The 16,930-nt window shown below is 39.1% G+C and overlaps 1 long non-coding RNA gene across 1 annotated transcript in view; it reads right to left on the reverse strand.

Moving 5' to 3' along the window:
- The window catches only part of LOC130609248 (uncharacterized), a 44,561-nt gene that overhangs the window by 25,331 nt on the left and 2,300 nt on the right, over nucleotides 1-16,930 (reverse strand). The window contains exon 2 of the long non-coding RNA XR_008974741.1: nucleotides 11,052-11,132. This is a non-coding gene — a long non-coding RNA (uncharacterized LOC130609248). The remainder of the gene's footprint in view (nucleotides 1-11,051; nucleotides 11,133-16,930) is intronic.

Consider the following 16,930-nt stretch of genomic DNA (forward strand, 5'->3'; position numbering starts at 1 on the left):
CTGGGAGTGAGCCGGAAGGGCTGGGAGACTGCAGGGTTGGAGGAGGTATCGGTCGGAGCTTGGTCGGGCTTGGGGGGCGAGTTATCGGTCAGCTGGTGCTGAGGTGTTGTATTCTCTTCCCTTGTTATTTCGTTTATCATTATTATCATTGGTGGTAGCAGTAGTGATTTGTGTTATACCTTAGTTACTAAACTGTTCTTATCTCAACCCGTGGGAGTTGCATTCTTTTCAATTCTCCTCTCCATCCCTCCGAGAGCAGGGGGAGGGCAAGAAAGGGGGGGGAAGTGAGCGAACGAATTACCTGACTGGGTTTAAACCACGACATTATGTCAGTGTCTCAACAGTTTTTTCAGACTGTGGTTTCTCCCCTCATAATAATATACTGTTGGTTTTATCTAATAAAGCAACAGAAGACTGCAAGAAGTTTAAGCAAAGAAAAAAAACATATGCATATATAAAACCCCAAATCTGTAGCAACTTAAATGCCTTTAAAATCTCACTGTAAATTTATTGTCTTAGGCTAACTGGGAGCTTGAGGAGGAGACAAAGATTTTAACTGACCTCTTAATAGCTAATCTTATGCTGCTATAACTTGGCTGGCAAATCTGAACTAAATGAGGAAAACTAGAAGAATTCATAGCAGTAGACAAAGTCCTTTGTGAAGATCAGAATGTTTTTAATGAAGTAGAAAAGGCAAAAGGTTCAGTACAATTTTCTTGTATGCTTGGAGTGAAGCAGGATGACAGGCTAGTATCACAACAAGATGATGAAGTACTTTCCAGTCCATTAGTAACTAAGGAATATGTTAAACAACATCTACAAGAAATAAACACCCTCAGAATTAGTATACTTAGATAACCCCCAGTGAATATTTGAAATATATTTGCAGATGATTTCTCTGGCCTCCCTGATCCAAATCTAATATATTCAGGGCATAAATTGTATTTTCCATTATTGAAAGAAACCTAAAAGTCTACCTATATTCCGAAAGAGTAGCCTGGTTGTGAGCATAACACCTGCACTAAAAAAAAAAATAAAAATCAATCCACCTTCCTCTGCTGAATTTCAATCCTAAACAAGGTGATGAGGTCAATAAATTAAGACTTAAATAATTGCCACTATATCCCTGTCAAAAGAAGGCTATGTTGACCTACAGAAAGAAGTAACAAAGTAGTTCTGGTTTCATTGTGGTTTACAAAACTAGATTTATATACAACTTGATTTATACAAGTAGATGAAAAGCTGGACATGAGCCAGCAGTGTGTGCTCACAACCCAGAAAGCCAACTGCATGCTGGGCTGCTTCAAAAGGAGTGTGACCAGAAGGTTTTTGAAGGAAGTGATCCTGCTGCTCTGCTCTCATAAGACCTCCACCTGTAGCACTGCATTCAGCTCTGGGACCCCCAGCACAGGAAGGAACGTGGGCCCATTGGAGTGAATTCAGAGGAGAGCCATGAAGATGATCATGGGGCTGGAGCACCTCTCCTATGAAGGCAGGCTGAGAGAGCTGGGGTTGTTCAGCCTGGAGAAGAGAAGGCTCTCGGGAGACTGCTTTTTCCGTGCTCAAGATCGGAGCATCCCGACACGTAGGAAGTCAAGGAAGAGGGCCAAGAGACCTGCGTGGCTAAATAGGGAATTGCTGGGTAAGCTCAAGTGGAAGAGGAGAGTTTACAGGTCATGGAAGGAGGGGCTGGCCACTTGGGAGGAATATAAGGCTGCTGCTAGAAGATGTAGGAAGGCAGCTAGGAGGACTAAGGCATCCTTAGAATTAAACCTGGCAAGAAGGGTCAAGGACAGCAAAAAGAGCTTTTTTAAATACATGGCAGACAAAACTAACACCAGAGGCAATGTAGGCCCACTGATGAACGGGATGGGTGCCCTGGTGACAGAAGATAAAGAGATGGCAGAGTTACTGAACGCCTTCTTTGTCTCTGTCTACTCTGCTGCGGGCAGTCCTGAAGAGCCCTGTACCCCTGAGACCTTAGATGAAGTCAGGTCGATGGAGCGGTTTGCCTTAGTCGATGAGGAATGGGTTAGAGACCAGTTGAGCAATCTGGACATCCATAAATCCATGGGTCCAGATGGGATGCACCCGCGGGTGCTGAGGGAACTGGCGGAAGTCATTGCTAGACCACTCTCCATCATCTTTACCAAGTCTTGGGAAACGGGAGAGGTGCCTGAGGACTGGAGGAAAGCAAATGTCACTCCAGTCTTCAAAAAGGGCAAGAAGGAGGACCCGGGTAACTATAGACCTGTCAGCCTCACCTCCATCCCTGGGAAAGTGATGGAACACCTTATCCTTGGTACCATCTTAAGGCATATCAAGGATAAGAAGGTTATGAGGGGCAGTCAACATGGCTTCACCAGGGGGAAATCATGTTTGACCAATCTCTTAGCCTTTTATGAGGAAATAACACAGTGGATGGATGATGGCAGAGCGGTGGATGTGGTCTACCTTGACCTCAGCAAAGCATTTGACACAGTCTCCCACAGCATCCTCACGGCTAAAATGAGGAAGTGTGGACTGGATGATCAGGTAGTGAGGTGGACTGCGAACTGGCTGAAGGAGAGAAGCCAGAGAGTTGTAGTCTATGGGGCTGAGTCTAGTTGGAGGCCTGTGACTAGTGGAGTGCCTCAAGGGTCAGTACTGGGACCGGTATTATTTAATATATTCATCAATGATTTAGATGAGGGAATTGAGTGTACTATCAGCAAGTTTGCTGATGACACTAAGCTGGGAGGAGTGGCCGACACACCAGAAGGCTGTGCTGCCATCCAGCGAGACCTGGATAGGCTGGAGAGTTGGGCAGGGAATAACTTGATGAAATATAACAAGGGAAAGTGTAGAGTCCTGCATCTGGGCAGGAACAACCCCAGGTTCCAGTATAGGTTGGGGAACGACCTGTTAGAAAGCAGTGTAGGGGAGAGGGACCTGGGGGTCCTAGTGGACAACAGGATGACCATGAGCCAACACTGTGCCCTTGTGGCTAAGAAGGCCAATGGCATCCTGGGGTGTATTAGAAGGGCGGTGGTTAGTAGGTCGAGAGAGGTCCTCCTTCCCCTCTACTCTGCCCTGGTGAGACCGCATCTGGAGTATTGTGTCCAGTTCTGGGCCCCTCAGTTCAAGAAGGACAGGGAGCTGCTGGAGAGAGTCCAGCGCAGGGCAACAAAGATGATTAAGGGAGTGGAACATCTCCCTTATGAGGAAAGACTGAGGGAGCTGGGTCTCTATAGTTTGGAGAAGAGGAGACTGAGGGGTGACCTTATCAGTGTCTATAAATATATAAAGGGGGAGTGTCACGAGGACGGAGCCAGGCTCTACTCAGTGGCAAACAATGATAGGACAAGGGGTAATGGGTACAAACTGGAACACAAGAGGTTCCACTTAAACTTGAGAAGAAACTTCTTCTCAGTGAGGGTGACGGAACACTGGAACAGGCTGCCCAGGGAGGTTGTGGAGTCTCCTTCCCTGGAGACATTCAAAACCCGCCTGGACGCATTCCTGTGTAACATTATCTAGGTGTTCCTGCTCTGGCAGGGGGATTGGACTAGATGATCTTTCGAGGTCCCTTCCAATCTCTAACATACTGTGATACTGTGATACTGTGTGATACATTACAGCAGCCTTCAAGTGCCTAGAGGGGGCCTACAAGAAATTAGAGAAATAATGGCATAGTGACAAGTCAAACCGCAATGGCTTCAAACTGACAGAGGGGAGGTTTAGATTAGCTATTAGAAAGAAATTCTTCACTATGAGAATATAGTGAGACACTGGAACAGGTTGCCCAGAGATTTTGTGGATGCCCCATCCCTATAAGTGTTCAAGCCCAGGTTGGATGGAGCTCTTAGCAACCTAATCTAGTTGAAGATGTCCCTGCTCATGGCAGCATGGTTGCACTAGATGACTTTAAAAAAGTCCCTTCTAACCCAAACTGTTCTATCATCTAAACAGAATATCCTTTACCTCCATATCACATTAGAATTAGCACCCCATGATATTCTGATCAGTACTTATAAAATAATAATTTATTTAATAAAAATAAAATATTTAAAAAGTTATTTTAAGAGGAATTTAAAGACTTCTTTTAAAATACTTTGAAGAAATAGAAAATTGTTCTCAGAACCATGAACTGAAAAACAACCCCCCCCCAAAAAAAAACAAAACACTTTTAGCAAAAGAGCTTGCGATCTTTTTAGCTCATCCAAGAGATCATCATCACCATCATGCTACAACACACTATGTAAACACTTTCACAGACAGAAGTTACTATGTACTACACTGACTTTTAACAAAGGCTTTGCTTACATTAACAGGCAGCACAGCCCCACTCGGAAAGTAGGGTGCCAAGGACCTCATGCCCAACACCCATCAGGGGGTCTTGCAAGGGGAAGGAGGTAAAGGAAGAGAAATTTCAGACCAGCCATAGCCTGCTTTCTTGGCCCCAAATGATTCTTCACAGCTGGAGCACATTAGCTACACTCCTGCTCCTGGAACACATACACTGGTAGAAGCTCACTCTAAAGGAATCTGCTCCCCAGCTCCAGGACTTTCTCTAATTCAGGGAGCAGGGTGGGGTAGAGGACACAGAAGAGGAGGAGAGGAGCAGGAGTAAATAAAGGATTAGCAAACCTGCTTCAAAATGCATGCCCAATTTTAACTGACATGGTACTGCAGGTGCACCAAAATCCTCATCAGGATTGACTGCTAGAAGCTGAAGTCAGAATGCATAATTATTAGTATTTTAAAACTGTAAAGTAGATGTATTAACTTGAAAAAGCTAATTCACATAAGAATTCAGTATCTCCATTTCTGGCCATCTCAAAACCAAGGCAGAAAGCCTTTCTGGAAGATATTAATAGCTTTGCTTGACTAAACCTAAGTCTACTTTATTTATCAAGATTACACATTGAAAACGCTACATCAACAGGTACACATAATAGCCGTAATATATGACAAAATATTTACATTGATTCATATGGTACGGAATGTATTGGCAGGAATTACTGAAAAAGATCACGCATGAAGGAGATATACATGGAGAGGGCACAGAACCCTTTTCTCAAGACAGCAAAATTCAGCTTTTACCTGTTTATTTAGACACCTGTATAAAACAGTGACAGTTTCGCAGAGGTAATCTATCACAACTTAAAAAGCAGCCCAGCAGAACTACATATTCTTGATGTTTTGGGGAAATGAGGTGACATGCAAGCAGGCCTAAATCCTAACTATTTCATTTTTGTAATAACTGTATGATTTTTCACTAATGCAGTAAACCTTCTCACCTGGATTCTCATCCCCCCACATACTTCCATATAGTTACTTTCATACACATTGTCTCATGTTCTAGCTTATGAACGATATTCACCTCAGTTTGGAAGGTAGCCAAGACCTAAATCAGGTGTAAACTAAAAATCAGGAAAACTCATTTATTTAGTGTACAGGAAGACCACATTATTATTAAAATGTTAGACAGAAGTGTAGCTAAACAGTGTTTATCCGTAATTTGTACGTCAGCAACAGAATAACAAATCCAAGCTCTCTACCTATGTATCATGAGAAAGAGGGATATGATACTCATGGAAAAGTAAAATGGCACCAATTGCTTAGTTCTAATTCTCTCCCTTGCAGAAAAGTTGAGGATGTCTATCTTCACTCCTAAACTATGATGATACTTCAGCTCTACTAATTTAGTGTCCCTGCTGTAATTTGTAACCAAATTATTTCGTCAGGAAACTCATGAGACCATATTGTCATCATTGTACCTATTCATAAGCATTTCCTGACAAACATACTAAGTTTAATGGCACATATAAGAGGATGAACTGCATCATGCAGTTTTGAACTTCATTATAAGCTGCTAAAAAAGGGCCTTCTGCAGAACAATTTAAGGCATAAAATCTTTTGACACCTAAACCAGTTCCTTAGGGCTTCTCCAATTCTATAAACAGCATACAAGGCACACACAAGTTTTGTACTACAGACCTCAAGTCTAACATCTTCACTTACATACAACTAATATACACTATCTTTCTTTGAAGACTGGGAAAAGTTTGAGTCAATAAGCTCAAGCACAAAAACATCCTGCTATGAGGCTGCCTCTTAACCATAAGCTCACTGTTGTCTAAAAGATGTGGGGGCTCTTTTGCCAAAGAGAAGAACCTTTGGCAGAGCTAAGGTTAATACGTCATTTATTTGAGTACTTCAAATCGCTCTAGTGGTTTTGTTTGTTTGCTTACCCAAATAGGGATGGGGAGAGGATTTTGTTGTTTCTGCTGGACTGCTTCTTGGTTTTGTTTCCTCATTGTTTGGTTTTTGTTTTAAAGAGGTGGGTATTTCTAGAAAAGGAACTTCAGTGCTTGTACTACTAACCTGAGCTAGGCCCACACAGCAAAACAGCAAAGTAGAACACAGTGGATCATGGATTCAATGCATTGATCTGGATGCATAAATGGTTTAGTTTTACTATATGTTTGCACACAGGCTTTTTACATAACTGAAAAGAGATCACAGTTCCAGTTCCTGAAGAGATTACACAACTCAATACAAAGGGAACACTGGATCCATGTGAAAATATAATCACACCTTACCACAATTTGAAAAGTAAGAGCAACTTGCTAACTTCTTTAAAAAGCAAGCACATCAACAAATACCAAACACTCAGAATTTCTGACACTGGCTCTTGAGTGGACCCAAAATAAAGAATGGAGGGAAGAAGCCTCATAAAGAGAAAACATCTGCAGGGCAAGACACTAAACAGAAAGATTTGGGTTTGAAACCAACCTCCACTCCAAGGGTGGTAATCTTGAAGACTGGAACTTTTCCAAGTCTCATTCAGCAGCTGCTGGCTGAAACAACCCTCTGGATGTTCAAGGGAGCTTTCTTTCTACCACCTCCAAAAATATTGCTGTAGCCCCGCTGCAGAGAAGCTTTCTGCTTCACTTCACCTTCTTACTCTCCAACCTTCTCCCTGCTCCTTACTTTCTCTATCCCATTCTTTGTAACACCCAGCTCACAAAAATTTCTCTAATCTATACATGCTCAGCCTTTCTCTAGGAGGAGCAACCTTCCTCTACCCTTCAAAGGTTTACTAGCAACCAAGGAAGCAGAAAGAGATCAACAAGCAGCTCCTCCCGTATCACATTCTCATTAAAACAAAAAAGTCTCACCTCCAGTAGATTAACAAAGTCACTAACAATTCTGCAATCTACAGAAGAAAGGAAGAACTCTAGAGATGAAGGCAAACACCAACACTTTTATGATCTTTCACAGATGGTGAATTTGAGGAATTAAAAAAAAAAAAAAAAAAATCTAGAGAAAACATGAAAAAATCTCCCATGGTAAAAATCTGACAACTTTTTGTAGCACCCAAGGAGTTCAATTAGCATATGCTCACACTTCAGAATAATCAGTAATGCTTGGCTGTCCTTAAAAATAGCTATTGTTTCAGACCACACACTTAAGTTCCACAAAGCATTACTCAAAACAGAATGTGTGGTGTAAAGCATGGCAGAAATCAGCATGTCTTAAAACTGTGCATCTGTCATATGCGCTTCATCAAAAGCAAGCATGCACACACACATTCTGGCAAAGGAGTGACTACTGTTCTTTGTGATAACTGACATAAAGATCCAGAGGAACTTCTAAAACAGCCCATAGCATTGCTAATGGAAGCTACTTCACATATTTAACTCTGAAACAACAGTTCTAGTTAATCTCCTTATTAGAAAGATGATGTTCTGCTCTGGACTCTAAATGAATCTGTTTGCCCTTGCTGCACTTGTGATAGAAGGGAAGAGCTTTGGCCTTAACTTTACAACTGAGCATATATCTTAACTATAGTATATTAATCAAATAAGCAATTAAGATCAGATGATGTATGTGCTGCCTGAGGAGCCACATCAAGATTCTTAGGTCAGGGTCAGATTAAGGCACAGCTATGACAGGTGAGCATCTGTTGAAGCCCCTTCTGTGACTATATAATGTTAAGAGCTATTCAGTAATAAACTGAATTAGTTCTCCAATACACATTCCTGTGTAACCTGGCGAACCCTTGAGAGTAAACAAGGAATTGCACGACCTGGGAGGAGTCACCTCGGGCAGGTGTGGTTTCTGAAGTCTTAAACTGATCTTGAAATCATTGCTTTTATCATAAAATTTAAGCACTTCTGGAAAATATCTTTTACAATGAAAACAGTTTAGACTCTCTAGTCTCAGATTAAAGAAAACATTAAATTGTTATCATGGCAGAAATTAAGGATTAAAGTGCAGATGCAACAAGAAGAAAGATATAAAAATGGCCCTGACTTCCCCTATAAATCCCCTTATCTCTGCAAATCATATCTGTTTACTCTCCTAACAAATAAAATTTTACTGTGGCAGCTTTCACCCTCCAGAGTTAGGACAGACATAGAAAGGCACGCTGGATTGAGCCATGCATCAGTGACATGTCAACCAAGTTCTAAATGAAGAGCCTTCTGCAGACTGAAGCAGAAGTAACAGTTTTGATTTTGCAGACTGAGGCTGACTTTGCAATTCTGGAAGTCAATAAAAAATGTTTGACTCGTAAACTGAGAAGATTTGGTCTGGAAGTCACTGAGAAAAAATAAATGTAGTGCTCCCAGCATGCCAGTTTGACAGGGTCACTTTGTTTTTCTGACCACAATTCTACTTTAAAACTAACCTTTCAACAGCTGCTCAGTTTCAGTCATCAATCCTACTACTGTTGAAAAGCAATAGCAAAACCACCAATTGATTTCAACAGAACAGCATAAGGCTTTTGATAGCACTTAGCTTATAAAAGCCTTACAACCCACAAAATGACCATAAAAAAAATCTCAGTATGATTTAGACAGACAGAAAACATCCCTGTTGACCCAACTAAGATCACTAGAGACCTACATATATTTTTCAACAAATGGAAGGGTTTAAGACTTTTCTTTTTTTTTTGTAAACCAAGCCAAGGGTATGACAGAAAACAAAACCTATTTTATCTCAGATGCAATCTGAACATCAATTTTGTGACAATGTAGAAAATCTCTGGATGTTAACCATATTTAGCAGGCAAGCATAGCCCCCTGACTAAGGCTGCATTTTGTAAGCTGCAATGGGTCTACACTGACTTGCAGGTTCTGGGCAATCTGAATTCAAGGCTGTGGGAGCAGTGATGCAGAAGACATTGCTGAGGTCAATCTGGAACATTCACATGCCCAGCACAGCCATACTCAAGCCTGTTCAGTAGTGGAGCAGTGACACTCCTTTTCATATCATTCTTCTAAAGTGCTCACAAAACACCATTCCTGTCTGCCCTCCAAAGGTGAGGCAGTAGTTTATGACTCCTGACATTAAGGTCATGATCTGTGGACTGCAGGGGGCTTGGCTGTTTTCATGCAAACCGAAATGTGATTTAGCATTATTTCCTTTAAGAAAGAATTCAGACATGTAAAACTGAGATCAGTTATTTAGGTTACTTTGTAAAAATAAAGAAACTTACATTGATATGAAAGGTTAACAGATGTACGGGGGGCTAGGCCAAGCCACTTGCTTAAGCGTTACTGCTTGCTCATGCTTTTCGTACTTACAATGTACAAGGGGGTAGATCAAACCGCTTACTTAACAATGTTACTACTCATTCATGCTTATTGTACTAGCCGTATATGCTAGAACAAAATATAAGAACGTGGCTATTGCTAAGAGGTAGGGACCGTGACTTAATTCCCTTGGCGCCTTTGGACAACTTGATTCCCTTGGCGCCTAGGACGGCTGAAATTGGCTCTGCACTTTGGACAACAACCATGCCTCCAGGGAGCATGTGTAAAGACTAGAGGTGAAAAGTTCAGGCTCAAGGAAGACTCGTTTATTTCATCTTGAGACCTTTGCCCATGACCACCTGGAGGCACTGCGCAGGCGCAAAGTACTTCTTAGCTCATTATAATACGAAGCAGGGATAGGACATGAATATGTATAGGCGTGTTGTACAATCTCATGCATATGTATAACTTTAGAGGATAAATATAAAGGGGAAACAACGCTGAGGTGTGCACGCTTTTGGAGGAGTTATCCCCCATGCGCCTCAGCACCGAATAAAGCATACCTACTTTACGACTTTAATGAGTTGTGGAGTCTATCCGTGCATCAACATAACTAAGTGTATGGAAAAGTCAGTGGTTATACTTTTTCTATCTAATGTTGCAGCAACCATTTCTAAACCTATGTAATTTCCTATATGCTCCATGGTCCTTTCAGATGAAAATCCATTTTTGCTAGTTGTGATGCATAACAAGTAATAAATTGCAAGGGAGTACTCTCAATTTTCCTCCTGACCTGATAATTTCTGTCAACATACTTCTTCATTTATCAGGATGCTTACAGAAAAAATGAACATTCGATTGCAAATGTGTCAAGATGTGCCACCAGTGCTCCCGGGCCACCTCTCACCTTCTTCTAAATTAGCTAATGTAGCCACAACACTGTTTACCAAACTGGAGACTATTCCCCCCTAATTCCACTACAGTGAAAACACTTGAGACTTTTAAATGGAGCAGCAATATTGTAATGCAAAGCAAGCCACAGGACCACTAAAGCTCTCCTATTTCACTGCCCTTCAGGCAACTATTGATTCTGAGACACCAACAGGCCTCAAAAGGGAAAAAACAAAAAGACAAGTAAAGAAGTAGACAATTCCTATGCAAGTTTCAAATTCAAAAATCATTACCTTCACTGAAACATTTTACCACAGAAAGTTGTCCCAGCACAACATGCCAAAATGGATGTCTTTTCACCTCTTTAGTTTGCCTGCTCTTGCAAATCCACTCAGTTAACAGTCTGTTCCTGCCTTTTAGTACATCTTTTTCACATTATCTAGCTCTTCTGAAACAAAGAGATTCTTCCCAGCCCACACAGTGAGCTGTCATCACTTTATCAACTGTTCTGAGCAGTTACAGTTTTCTGTACACTAATTAAAACTTCATATAGAACCTGAGCTAATTAAACCCCCTAACAAATTAAGTATGAAACAAACTGGCTGTAACTAGGTATTTACATTATGCAGATACCTACTGATGAATGTGTTTGTAGTCTTCTTTTCCCTCCTGCTTCTTTCAGCAGCAGTCAACAGCTGTGGGCATACAAAGAATCTGTAACAATTCAAGATTCAGATGTTAAATCCTGAGGTGTTTTTTCCTCACAGTCATAAGCCCCATTAGTGCCTCTACAATATGCTCTGTAGTGCTATATACCTGGGGCTTGTTTCTATTCCTGAATTCCACAATTCTACAGCAAACTTTGATTATTTTTCCCTCCTATTATCCTCACTATATGAATGAGAATAAAATAATTTATAAATTTCTCATGAGAGTCTACATGCAAGAACTTCTCACAGTCAAATAAAGTCCAAAAAATGGTTCAGTAATACATTTACACATTGCCCTCAAGAAAAAAAAAACAAATGTAGCCCAAACCCAAAAGCTTTCTGTGAACGTGCTGTTTTACACTTGCCATTTCTAAGCAAGAATGTTGCAAGATTTCCTATGCACTACTGAAAAAAGTGGTTTTCAGTATATTACAGTTCAGTAAGTTTTAATGAAAATAATACTTTTCAGATATTTTAATGTGATACACTTCAGATACTTTTAATGTGACACTATCAAGTCAATTTTGAGTCAGACCAGCTCCTACTAGATTTCAGACCAAGTAAAATATTCCGTGACTTTTGTCTTAACTCCAATGGTAATGCTTCTAAATTAGTAAATCTAGCCCTGAAATGCTTGTATTCTTTCTGCACCAAGCAAAACAAAACTCCTAAGTGAGAACGTGAAAGTAATACTAATCATACTAAACTTTAACAGTTGCCATTGCCCAAACAGAGAAAAATTCAAAAACTACATAAACAATATAATTATTAATAGTAACTTGGATCATAAAAATCACATCAGATGAATCTCTGTCTTTATCTATGTACAAAACATAACCAAAATAATTACTTGTTACCATTTTGATCTGCATTAGAACTCTGTCTGAACCCTTATCTTAGACTATAAGCATCTCATTCTGGTGAAACTACGTTTAGTAAAATATTAAGTAGACTAAAATGAAAATATGATACATTTAATTAGAAAAACTGACCATAAAAATTAAACCAAATTATAGGCTTTAGTAACAGAAGGCTTATTAAAAAAAACACAGGGTTTTACCAGCTAGTTATCCAAGTGCAATTCTACTGAGAGCCGCTGGAATGTTCTCACTAGAATGACACACTGCAGCACACTAATAAATAATTCTAATTATACTCTACTTGCAAATTCTCTGGAACTATTTTAAAAGTGCACAAGCCTATTAGAGAGTATAAGCAAAATCACATAGCAATATTATGACTTGATTATTCTGGCTGATAGATTCTGGAGTGCTCAGCACCTTTTCATATGAATTACATCTTGCAATAACAGTACCTTAAAGAACTTCCAAGGTCTTTTAAAGATGTTTTTTGTGGCTCAATCATAACTGCGATGAGCATGAACTTAGAAGGACACTGAACTATGTTCACCATCAAATAAAAAATGCCTCTATAAAACTCTACTAAGGCAAATATTACTGTTTCTCTTTGGACTGTCTTCCAGTTTTAGAATTCCAGGTACCATAACATTACCTGAAAAAAAAGAGAATGAAACTAACCATCCTGTGGTCCAACTCATTCTATTTTTTAATACAGTTTAGATTTAAAGGGCCGGCCAGCACAGCTCTATACACAGACACAGCATTACATTATAAAATTAAATATCTATAAACAGTCTCAAACTTAAATGTAATCAGGTCAACTGAGTTCCTGTACTGTAAGCAACAGAGCACTTCATCTGCATTTGTCACCTTTGTCTATCAAAACACTTCTTAAAAAAACCCAAATCTTACAGAATTATAGAATAGGTGAAGAAACTGTTAGATGCCAGGAATCCTAGGCACAGTTGAAAGGAACCTTTGGAAATTGTCCAGTACTCCCCTCTCGAAGCAGTGTTAGTAAGACCAGGTTGCTCAGGACTCTCTCCATTTGGGTTTTTAGTATCTCCAAGGATGAAGACTTGACAATCTTTCTGGGCAACCACTTCCAGTTTTCAATCACTCTCAGGGTAAAATACTAAATGTTTTAAATTCATTCCTTGTACCTCAATTTGTGCCCATTGCCACTTTTTCTGTCACTGTATACCACTGAGGATAGTTTGGCTCCATTTCTTTACACCGTCCCATCAGGTGATGATAAAATCTCTTCCTAATGCAGTCCAGGATGCTGTTGGCTTTCTTTGCTACCAAGGACACGTTGCTGGTTCATATTCAACCCAGCATCAAGCTCTGTAGCTTCCTGCAATGTTTAGATTCTGATACACTTAGCTTATTGTATTTGGAGACTGAACATCTCCCATAGAACAGTAAGTTATGAATAAATGTTACTATTTTAATTTCCAATTTTATTCTTCTAATACATGTTGGTCATAATACAAATTCAGCTTGAAAGCACTCTGAACTTCACAGTACTAATCTAGTAGAAATTAGGAGTTTAGTATTTGCTTATTTAAGTTGTGATCTAATAAAAACCTCATCCAGAAGATACTATTATGAGGTAGTGTATACCCCACAGACAAACCTTACTACATTTACAGCACAGAAAATCAGGAAAAAAGTACTAAATACTTAAAAGAAAACATAAAACCTTTTAAAAGAAAATGTGTTCCTCCTTCTCACATTCCCATAATGATTCAAGTCATGGATTTACAGAGAGATAAGCCTCACTGTGGAAAAAAAAATAATCCGTCCTCTGCCCTGCCTCATATATACTGTTCAAACACCAGGCTTTTGCAGAAAATATCTACAATCAAAAAAGGCAGGAGATGTGATTTTGAGAGTTAGGAGAATTGTAGATGACAAGGAACACGCTCAGCTGGAGTCCTGCTTCATCTCCAAAATGATGGAAGCAATCTCAAGCCTCTGCTGATTATTGAAAGAGCTGACATTAAACTTGAAGGGCCCCAAGCAGAGACTAAGACGTTACAGCTCAACACTAACACCTTAAGTACTATGCAGAAAGACTTTACTTCCATTACAGATCAACATATCTCACATATTTACTTGAGATAAGAACATGTGTGTTGGCATTTTATTACAAAACTATTAAAATGCTGCAAATTCAAACACTAGTTTATCTCCCTGTAACTTATTTGTGAACTCTCAGTAGGATTCTAATCACAATATAGACTGAAAAAACATCAATGACCACTAAAAAGCATTTGCCAGCACAGCAGAAATAGGTTAGGTGTCATTTCCAGCCTTTGAATGTTGTTTTTTTAAATCTTAGAAAATACTCTTCAATGACCAGATTATTTAATTATTCTAGGATGATATCCCTGCCTTACTTTACAACTCTTGCAGAGCACTCTTGCAGAGCACTATCTCTTTTCCTTCCAATGTTAAAAGGAGAGAAATGTCTTCAACATTGCATTATTTCAACAACCACTATTGATTTCTGGCTGATATAATTTCAGAAACAGATTTCAATTTGTTTACTTCTTCTGAGATTATTAATAACTTCCTCTATATACTGTGTTTAATTTGTTAAACTACAGAAATTAAATTCGAGTACAGGCCTTAGTTAAAGATGTGTTTTGTGGTTTTGTTCCAAATAATTCTACATAACTTAAAATAACATTCCACTAGGCACTAAATACAAAAAAGCGTAACCTTTATGTTCAGACTTAGATATAAGCACCCTCTGCAAGCATTTAGCCTTGCAACTCAGATGCTGCTGCAGTTGGGCTAAGGTAAACATTTAACTACATAGAAAAAGATTTCTGTTTTCTGGGAAAAGTCTCTTATATGAAACTCACACACACACAAAAAAAATCTGTCTAAAAGTATAAATTACATAAGGTAGATTAATATAATTTTAAATCCTTTGCTTCTTGTCATTAACAACTTAATTACTCGAAAAAAAATTTTTTTCTAACTTCCATATGGCAGTCCAAGCCATTTGATGAGACTATTTTTAATATTTGCATTACAGTAAAATATAGAGGACTTTATCATGTGCTAGTTACTTTATAGGTATCTATTCAGAAGATAATCTGTGTCCCAAAGTTTGTGTAGAACAGATGTTAAAAAAATAGACCATTTATGTACTTACTTAAAATAAGAAATGGAAAAAAACAGTTTGATAATTTACCTTACTGTAATGTACTGTAATGTAACACTGGTGTGCCACTTCCACAACCCAGTGTACACTGTTTATTCAAAAATCAAACAACTTTGTTTTCTTTTTTAAAGATTCTGACTCTAATTCTCATGCTGTGAATAAAAGATATGTATTTATATCAACAATAGATGACACATGCTATAAATGTTGAAGTCTAGATGCCTTAGATTTCATTCCCACAACATTAACCACAAGCTATTATCACCAGAATATGTGGTGTCCCAACTTTGGAGCAGAGTCCTTTAAGCGCTTCACCATCTGTGTGCACTGCTGTGGCTGGGTGTAGGGTAACAGCAGCTCTAACAGACCTAACCCTGTCATAGCGTCCTTACCTCTGATGATTATCAGCTAGGAAGCATTTCATGAAAGTGCAGAATCCTTCCATGATACCATGAGGGATACATGCTTTCAGGGTCTGTGAGAAGCTAAAGTTCTGTTTTTCACATCCAACATGAAAATTGAGTACTCATCCAATTGAGTACTAATGGTACTTTATCACAGATAAAAATCTATAATTTCTGTTAAATAAAAACACCCCACACTTTCTCATGGCCAGCAAGGTAAAATTTCAATCACTGAATAACACAACTTGCCACCAAGAACAATTTGCTATTTTGAAGGGGAAAATGGCAATTTTCGTTTTTTTCATTATACCATGAAAAGAGAATACAAAGTAACTGAGACTATGCTGAATTATGACTTCTGTCATGAATAATAATTCTGCGTATCCCACTGAAGAATATATCCAAGTATATAGGTGATGAAAACATCACATTTACCTGAAAAGCCTGTCCTTCTAGTTTTGTTAGTTTTGCTGTGGTTTCAGACCTCTAGTTGGCCAGTTCACATGCTATGGAAGCAGTTAGAGCAGCAGATGCATAATTTACAGTGCTCTACCTGACAATCTGATGGAAAGTGGGCTTTAAAAGACAGATCTTCTCTGGAAAACATTACTTCCTAAGCCAAAAGGGGACTAATTCTGCAGGGATGCAAACTTAAGCAAGCTTTAGAAATCCTGTGCCACACAAAGCAAACAGCTGGCATCTGCTTCAGCCAGTGGTTTCTAATTGTGCTTTCTGGATCAAACCATTATGGTTGCACACAGAGTACAGATAGTCAAATACTCCCAATTTCACCTTCTTTTCAGCAGCTAAGCTGCACCAAAAAAAAACCAAACAACCAAAACCAAAACATTTAAAAGGAAAGTAAATGTTTTTCTGATGCTAATTTTTCCCATAAGCAGTTCTGACTCCCAGAGGTATACTGGCATCAAGCCACAGAAATCCTCATCTATAAAACTGGGAATGAAATGCAAAGTGACCTCATCTCACCAGTGATCTGCAGACTTCTGAAAACTTTTAGCTTAAACAATTCAAAATCAATCCTTCACCATGTTCATTGCAGAAGTAACTTATCTGGTTAATGATTTATTTACAGTATATCTATTAGAAGTCTACTGTTTTCGTAGCAGAGGTTTACACATGTAAAAAGTTTCATCACTTCTAATTTGAGCAGCACAGAGTTGACTCAGTTTTGACTACCAAACCCAAAACTAACATGTAAGCTTGTTCTCACTAGAGAGATTGTTTTCTATGCACCTCTACCCTTGTACAGTTATTTACACCCATGGGTAATGAAAGTAAACCTGTTCCAGCACAGAGTCAGTATGCTGAAAAAGTGTACTTTTTCAGTGTACTGAAA

This window comes from Pezoporus wallicus, unplaced genomic scaffold (assembly GCF_028554395.1).
Source record: "Pezoporus wallicus isolate ANWC-B61680 ecotype Strahan unplaced genomic scaffold, APGP_CSIRO_Pwel_v1 contig_2908, whole genome shotgun sequence".
Taxonomy (NCBI): domain Eukaryota; kingdom Metazoa; phylum Chordata; class Aves; order Psittaciformes; family Psittacidae; genus Pezoporus; species Pezoporus wallicus.